Raw genomic sequence first — 9,035 nt, 5'->3', positions numbered from 1 at the left:
GTCAATTTGATATGTTTATACTGCATGAGTAACCTGAAAGGGCATGGTTAAGGCCGAAATTCACCAAAATATAAGATTTGGTTTGAAAAGTATTATTTAAGTCATTTGTTGTCATGATGGACAACAATTACATAAGTGAGTGAGACACTTAGGTTAATGAAAATTAATTTTTGATAATGCATGGAAGGAATGTATGAATATGTATGATGCGAGGAAAGGAAGTAAGGAAAATAAATGCAAATTGTGACTATTCTAATATGTGAATTCATACCTATCATGAAATACTTAATGGAATATGATAGTGGTATGCTTGCATTAGACACGGTCATGATTTCTTGGAATGTTTGATTTCTATATGAATTTTTGGAATGTTAAGAATCAAATTGATGAAAATGATTAAATATGTAGTGTAATTACGTTCTCATTTTGAATACTATATAATGAGGTGAAATTGATTAAATGTTTGATCATAAGAATGACCTTAAAGACAAATATACTAGATATTGTGATGCTATGTTGAAAGGAATATATGCATGGGAAACAAAAATTATTTAGCTAAGTTGAATGTATATTGCAAGTAGTTTTCCTTGTGTATGACATGGACTGTGTAGAAATGGCAAGAAATCTGATTCTGCTAATGAATTCAAACTAAAATCAAAAGACACAAATTTCTGCTATTAGTCTGCAGAAAGGAAAAACACACAATAGATACACATGCAATAACATGAAACGACCAAAACATAAGGAACACAATGGTTTTACACGGAAACCCAACTAGGAAAAACCCATCTGCTACATTGCATTAATTTAGATGGGAATATGGATAATTATAATGTCTTGCTTCAGCATTCCCTGCACTACAATTTTGATTTCTTGCTCTAGCAAATACTTAGCCAAAATAGGCCTCATCCTTCATCCTATTTCCTTGCAAAATCCTTGACTAAATTATCCCCTAAAAAATAGGACAATTCACTATTTCATTGCGCAAATCCTAAAGGAATTGATCACCTATTCTAATGAAAACATGTACATACAACTAGTATACAATTGACAATTACAATGTTCCTTTTCCTCCACTTCAACTAGTAACTTCGAATTCCATGCATGACTAAGGCTATTATTATTAAATTTATTAGTTAACTAAGAGACTAGTGAGTTAATAACTATTATAACTTCTAAACTTAACTCATATTGACTCTATTCTAGAGTAGAGCTCAGATAAATGAGTTTAACTGACAATAACTTAACTAGATTGCTAAATTTTAGCAATCAACTCATGAACAACTCAATTTATATCCTACAAATTCGAATTGACTAATTTAACTAAGTGATTTGGCCATGTCACTCCTACTAACTATAACTGAAGTCATCCTTCTAATTTGGAAACTCATATTTCTCCATTTGACTAAGGCACAAGTCAAATGAAACCTTTCCTTGCTATAATTTAACACTTCCACTTAGCAAAAAAATGGTTCTATACCAACCCAATCCTACTCTTGTGGAACTCAAACTTGCCTCTTGACAAAGAATTTGTAAAAATATCCTCGTCGTGCTCCTCTGTAGGAATGTATTGTAACATGATGTTCCTCCTCTGCACACAATCACTCAAGTGATGGTACCTGATGTCTATATGCTTAGGCCCATCATGAAACACTAGATTTTCAGATAGTTTGATACAACTATGATTATCATAGTGGATCAATGTAGGATCCATCCTCTGATTGAAGAGACCAACCAAGATCTTCCTCACCCAAATAGCCTCGCATGTTGGTTGATTAATAGTCATATACTTAGCCTCTAATGAGTTGTGTATTACATATATTTGTTTCCTATTGTACAAAGAAACTGTTGATGGCTCAACACTAAAGATAGCTCCTGGTGTGTTCTTCCTATCTGACAAACTCCCTTCCCAATATTCATCTTTGAAGCCTTAGAGATTCACTCCATCAATCCTCTTGTACCATAAACCAAAATCTATTATGGCTCTGAGGCATCTAAGAACATGTTTTGTTGCTTTCTAGTGAAGCTTTGTAGGCTCCATCATAAACTAACTAAGCTGATTAACTACAAAAAAAATATCAGGCCTTGTGTTCACCAAGTAAACAAAGGGCCCCACCAACTATCTGTAGATAATTCCATCTACTGTCTCTCCTATAGAAGCATCGTCTTTCTTCCATTTTGTAGCCAGAAGAGTGTCCATGGGCTTGCAGTCCTGCATATGGAATCTCTAAATGATTTTAGAGGTGTACTTCCCCTGACCAACAAATAGCTCTCTATCTCCCTTCCACACCTTTGAACAAAATAAGTAGTCCATCAAACCCATATCCTGTTAGAAAATTATATATTACAGAGAAATGGAACACATAAAATATGGTGCATAAATATAAACACATAAAACAAGAGAGACACAGATATACGTGGTTCACCCAATTTGGGCTACATCCATGGATAAATAGCTAGTCCTTCCTTTTATATTATCCAACAAACTCAATAGATACAACCTATAGCAGATCCATTGTAATTCCCTCTTCGCTCTCACACAATCTCCTCTCTTGTTTGCACTCATAATACTGATCTACATAGACGTAACAAAATTCCCTCATATATAGCGAGGGGTTGCCTTCTAGGGAAAAAAAACCCTAAATTAAACATAACTTCTACCATCAAATCTCTGCGTAATGAATGGCCCATATTGACTACGAAATTACAACATTTTACAAGGAAATTTGACATCTATTTTTAGCTTCAAGGGTGCTTCCCCCAATCCCCATCAAGGGGGGCTCCCAAATATCGTAGCCACCCCCCCGTGGACTCCCCTTGTAGCGCAAATATTATGGGCAGTGTTGCGCCACATTACGAACTGGGGTCCAATATAATGATATCTCTGAATAAAGAAGATAATCAGGCTTGACACCCAACATATCCTTCATCTTGAGCTTTCTTATGAGATCCTCCTTGCAAGACTAGATCAACATCTCATCTCCTATCAATATCAAGTCAACTACATACATGACCAAGATGAGAAAATTTACATCTACCAAAAAGTAGTAGATATTGGCATCTGATTCGCTCTTAGTAAAGCCCAATCCACTAAGATAGGAATCTAAGTGTACCAAGCACAGGGTACCTTCTTGACAACGTAAAGTTCTCTTCTAAGTCTACAACACATGTCTCCCTATCAAATGTCTCAAATCCATTAGGTTGCTCTATGTAAATCTCTTTCTTAACCACTCCATTGAGGAAGGTAGTATTAACATCAATTTTGTGGAACTTCCATCGAAACTGTGTTGCTAATGCTAGAATGGTCCTGATAGAATAATATCTTTCCACAAGAGAAAATGTCTCCTCATAATCAACTCCCTATACTAGTGACAATCCTTTAGCCACAAATATCGACTTGCAGTTCTCAACACTTCCAGCAGCTACACATTTAATTTTATACACCCACCTAAAGCCAATAACATATTTTCCCTCAAGTTTAGGCACAATATCCCATACGTCATTCTTCATAATGGAATCATACTCCTCCACCATGGCATCTACCCACACCTGCTGAGAAACTGCCTCATCAAATGAAGAAGGATCATAATCAATCAGTTTTTTCATGAGTTCCATATGTATGGTACATCTATTTAGTGATATCATCTATTTGAATAAGGAGATAGGAGCTCAAACATGCTCCTTAGCATCTTGCACCAATATTTATGACTCCCTCGTTTTATTTCTCCCTTCTCTAGTAGGCTCTATGTGAGTCGGTGCCTCCACTTGATCTTCTTTGTGCTCCTCCACATGTGGTTCCTCCACAACATCTTATGAATCTGCACAGGGCTCCTCCTTTGGAGCTAGAATCTCCTCCTCTGGTGGAATTATATGTTCCTACCCTAAAGAGATTCTCATGGTCTTCTCCTCATCAAATATGCCATATCGCCTCATCACAGTAATCCTAAGTGAAGGCATGTACACCCGATAAATCTGAGGTGACTCTGTATATCCTATAAAGATCCCCCTCTTTGCATTAGGATCCAACCTTTTTTTGTTATCCTTGGAAACATGATAATAGAACATGGATTCAAAAATATGAAAGTGGGATACATCCAACTTCCTCCCATAGAAAGCCTCTTCCGATGTGATTACTCCTAGAATCTCGTGAAGGATCTTGTTCTGTAAATAAACAATTGTATTTCATGTTTATGCCCATAGGTATAGTGGCAGTCCTTGATCATGCAACATTGCTCTTAAATTCCCCACAATTCTTTTATTTTTCCTCTTTACCACCCCATTTTTTTGTGGGTTTTGAGGTGCATTCAACTCCCTTCTAACACCTGCCTCGACACATATTTCTTTGAAGGCATTAGACACATACTCTCCTCCATTATCACTTCCTAGGGATTTAATTTTTTGTCCAATATTATTTTCAACTATGGATTTGAATTCAAAAAACTTTGAATAAACCTCATCTTTCTTCTTCATGACATAGAGCCACCATTTGTGGTAAAAAATCATCTACAAAAATGACATAATACTTGTTCTTGAAACTAAGTCTGTATAAAATGGTCCACACACATCCAAGATTGCTCCAACTCTACTATCTCAGCCCTGGAAGGAATATTTGACATATTTTCCAATAGTGCATACCTTGCAAACATCATGTTGATCAATTGTACATTTTGGAAGTCCATTGGTGATCTGTTGCATTATTTTCAAAGCTCCGTGGTGTAGGTGTCCCATGTGCCTATGCTAGGGCTTTTGAACATCTCGACCATGGACATGTTTTGATTTGTTGCTCAATGCAACAGATGCATCCACCTCTACCTCATAGAGAATTTTCACTCTAACACCAATTTGTTTTACTTGTCGAGTAGCAACAAGCTTCAGAAAATATTCCTATATATTGAACAGTACATCATATCCTTGGTCCTCCAATACAACTACAAAAATCAATTTTTTAATAGCCCAGGCACATAAATAGCATTTTTCAGGTGAAGATGCAAGCCTGACTCCATCTTAAATATGATAGTGTCAATCCCTTTGGTATTATACCTTCCATCATCTTCAAGTTCTATATGCAATTATAGGTCCTTCTCCTCAAAGTTGCTAAAGAACTTCTTGCTTCATGTAAAATGAAATGAGGCATCGAAATATAAGTACCATACACTACCTCATACAATACTTTCCATGCATTCAATTAGGGTGAAATCCAATTCTAATTGTGATGTGATGGAATCACCTCTTTCTCCTCTTACTGGCTTCTTCCTAGATTTCGTGTGCAAAAACTTGGTTGCATAGTGTCTATATTCATGGTAGTGAAAACATTTAATTTTACTAAAGTCTTTGTTCTTGCCATGGGTCTAGCTGGATTTTTCCTTTGCTTGGGATTTATTTCCCTTGTCCTTATTTCCTTTTCTTGGCAGAGAAAATTTTTCTTCCTCCTCATATTTGGATGTGACACCATCTCTAGTGTTTCTAATATCCTCCTACACCAAATTAGACAAAACTTTCTCCTAGTTTGGTAGCTTGTCTCTTCCCTTAACTGAATCTTGATAGTTGTGCTAGGATTTCGGAAGGCAAAGGAGTGGTAATCTCAAAATTTCATATGATGGAACAATTTATCCTACTCCTCCAAGTTCATATCAAACCTAAGTGAATCTAGATAGTTATTAAGGAATTGTTTCAATTTTTTGCATTTGAATACTCCTGAGTTTATCTCTTAGTCCCAATTTCTTGGCATCATTGTTATTCTAGAATAAATCTATGAGATTTTTCCACATTAGAAAAGGAGTCTCATTTCCATGCAAGTTTGAAACCACATGATCTCTGACACCCTCCAGAATAACCCTCGTCGATTTTTTTGTGTCTTTCTTCCGCTAAGAAAGTTCTTGTGCATATGGTGTTGTTGCTTTTGGAATATCAATTTGTATGTATCCACGTACTCCATTGTCATCTAAGACAACTTTCATCCCATATTTCCAAGCACAAAAATTCGAGGTTTCTGAATGCATACTCAGGCTTGAATCCATTGAAATGCTTTTTCCTTGCATTGAAAAGAACCTGCGCCAAAAAATCTTCAAAATGAAATTTTTTTGAGATAAGATCTGGAACAAGGTTTCCATGTAGTCTTCAAGAGCTCTGACACCATGTAGAAATGGTAATAAATTTTATTATGCTAATGAATTCAAACTGAAATCAATAGACATGAATTTCTTCTACTATTTTGCAGAATGTAAAACACACAATAGAAACACTTGCAATAACCTGAAACCATCAAAATACAAGGAACGTAATGATTTTACAAGGAAACCCAACTGGGAAAAACCCCTCCACTTCTTTGCATTAATTCAAATAATAATATAGATAAATTATAATGGCTTTCTTCAATCTTGAAGCACACCCCACATTGCAATTCCGATTTCTTTCTCGCTGAGCTAATCTAACCAACACTTAGAGGAAATATACAGCAACCTTCTTCCTATTTCCTTGCAAAACCCTTGAGGAAATTATCCCCTATAAAACATGAGAATTCTCTATTTCGTTGGAAAAATCCTGAAGGAATTGATCACCTAATCTAATGCAAAACATGTACACTCAACTAGTATACAATTGACAATTAAAATGTGCCTCTTCCTCCACCTCAACTAGGAAATTTTAATTGCATGCATGACTAAGGCTATTTTTAGTAAATTAGTTAACTGAGAGATCAATGACTTAACAACTATTATAACTACTCCACTGAACTCCTATTGGATCTATTCTAGATTACAACTTAGATAATTGAGTTTAACTAACAATAACTCAACTAGATTGCTAAATTTTGGTAATTGACTCATGAAAAAATCTACTTCTACCTTACAAACTCAAATTAACTCATTTCATTAGGTTTTTTTTCCATGCCACTCTTGCTAACTGCTACTCAAGTCATTTTGCTGATGTGGAAAATATAATTTCTCCATTTGACTAAAGCACAAGTCAAAAGAAGCCTTTTCTTATTATAATTTAATAGATTGTAAGCCCTAGATGAATGATGAAAATATTATGCCCAATGAATTGATGAATTATCTAGGAATGGTAAATAAAAGCTAATAATTTTTTTACCCCAAGAACAAGGCCACTGTATTGACATTGGAACCCTATTGAAATCCCTATTTGGGGAGATCTCCCAATTACATGGATTGCATAAAGCCAAAATGATTTTTTCAATGAAATCATTGAGATGGACTTGTTACATGTTGAAGCGTAATGAACAACCATAAAAATAAGTATTGAATTAAAGGAAAAAATATCATTTTTTGAAAGCATTGAGATCTCTTAGGGAAAGGCTAATGGTTGGATATGAAAATGGTCATAATATAAATGACCTATTGGCTTTATTATATATGTACTACGTGGAATGTTATAAGTTTGAAAAGAACCAAGCTTAGAAGAAAAATACCAATGTTAAAGCAGTGGGAAAGAAAAAAATTATGAAAATGATGCAAATGTGAAAAAGCAAGGATGCTAGTATAACTGAAAGGAAGCAAACGATATACTATTTTAGTAAGAAATTTTCATGTTTAAATACTACTGAAAGTTTATCAATAGTTTAACTTTATTACAAGGGAATTGATCTTGGAAATGGAAAAAATGTAAGACCATAAGAAATATTGTAACCTACTACAAGAAGATTAAATACGATGAGAAATCAAGAACCTCATGATGGTAAACCCGATTCCCTTAATAAAATAAATTGGAATATAGACTTTTGTATAATGGAACTTGGAAAGATTTCTTATTGAAATTTTTAGGATAGCATCTCATGATAATTGTGTATACTTGATATAGATAAGATGATAATTTTGTATGAAAATTAAAGCTAATGCTTGTTGAATAGGAATGTGTAGAAAAGAAGCTTTAGTTATGACATGAGAGCTCCATGATGTACCATGACCATTTGTAATGAGAACTATGTAGTATGGAGCAACCAAGGCATACCTTGGTTACAAGACACCACAAGTATCCATACTCTACCTATGCAAGAAACCCTCAATCAGGTAGATGACCCAAAGTACTATGTTATGGATAAGGGGATTTCCCAAACCCAAAATTGTGAGTGATTGCATGGAAAATGAGACTTGAGTGAATAAAAAGTTAATCAAGATCATGAGTACATTTGGTATGTCAACAAAAGGAAAAATTCTTAAGCATGGAAAAAGGTCTTAATATACTTTTTCACCAATAAATGTTGTATGAATGCCAAAGGTCTATAGGTGGCTAGATCTACAAGTAGCCAATATGGATCTACATGCCTAAGAGGGAATCTATAAGGGGGAATTAGGGAAGTTTCCTATACTACCCTAAGTTAATTGTCCAAAATTTTCCTAATATGGTAGGTGAACTACCCAACTACCATTAGTTATGAGAAGAATGAGGATATGATGTTGAACTACTCTAGAAGTATGGGATTCATACCACATTTTTGTTGTTTTTCCATGATACTGGAGTCTAGGATAAAATCTTAAATCAATAACTCTACTAATCCAAGTATCACAATAATACTACTTTGCATAACAGAATAACATACAACAATAAATCTACTAGTGCACAAAATATACACATATTTTTACAAATATTTACAACCCAACTTTGTTATATTAAAAAACTAATAGTGTCACTATCTAGGGCTCCTATACTAGGGATATTTTCCCTCATACATCCACTAAGGAAAGACTACAACAACTAGGATTGGTGTCATTCCTTTGACAACCAACCTACCTTGAACAAAATACACTGACTATTTGTCTAACGTAGCGTGCTCTATCAAATCCTCTCGGTCATACCCTAAACACATATGCCCAGTCATTTGGCTCTAATATGTAGCATCTACCTCTATCAATGCTCCAAGTCCATCTAGCCACTAACTCCTGGTTTCATCTTCTCTCTCGTGAACCATTAGTCCTTCAACGCATCAACACATTGGGACTCCTGTAGAGTTGTTCAAAACTTTGTTTGTGAAAAACTCTCAACTGCCCACTACTGCTCCTTAGTTACTTGGGGAATTCATC

This window comes from Pinus tabuliformis, chromosome 4_1, assembly GCF_031772625.1.
Source record: "Pinus tabuliformis cultivar Carrire ecotype Pingquan chromosome 4_1, CPIR1, whole genome shotgun sequence".
Classification (NCBI taxonomy): Eukaryota; Viridiplantae; Streptophyta; class Pinopsida; order Pinales; family Pinaceae; genus Pinus; species Pinus tabuliformis.
Note: the sequence above shows the minus strand (reverse complement) of the source record.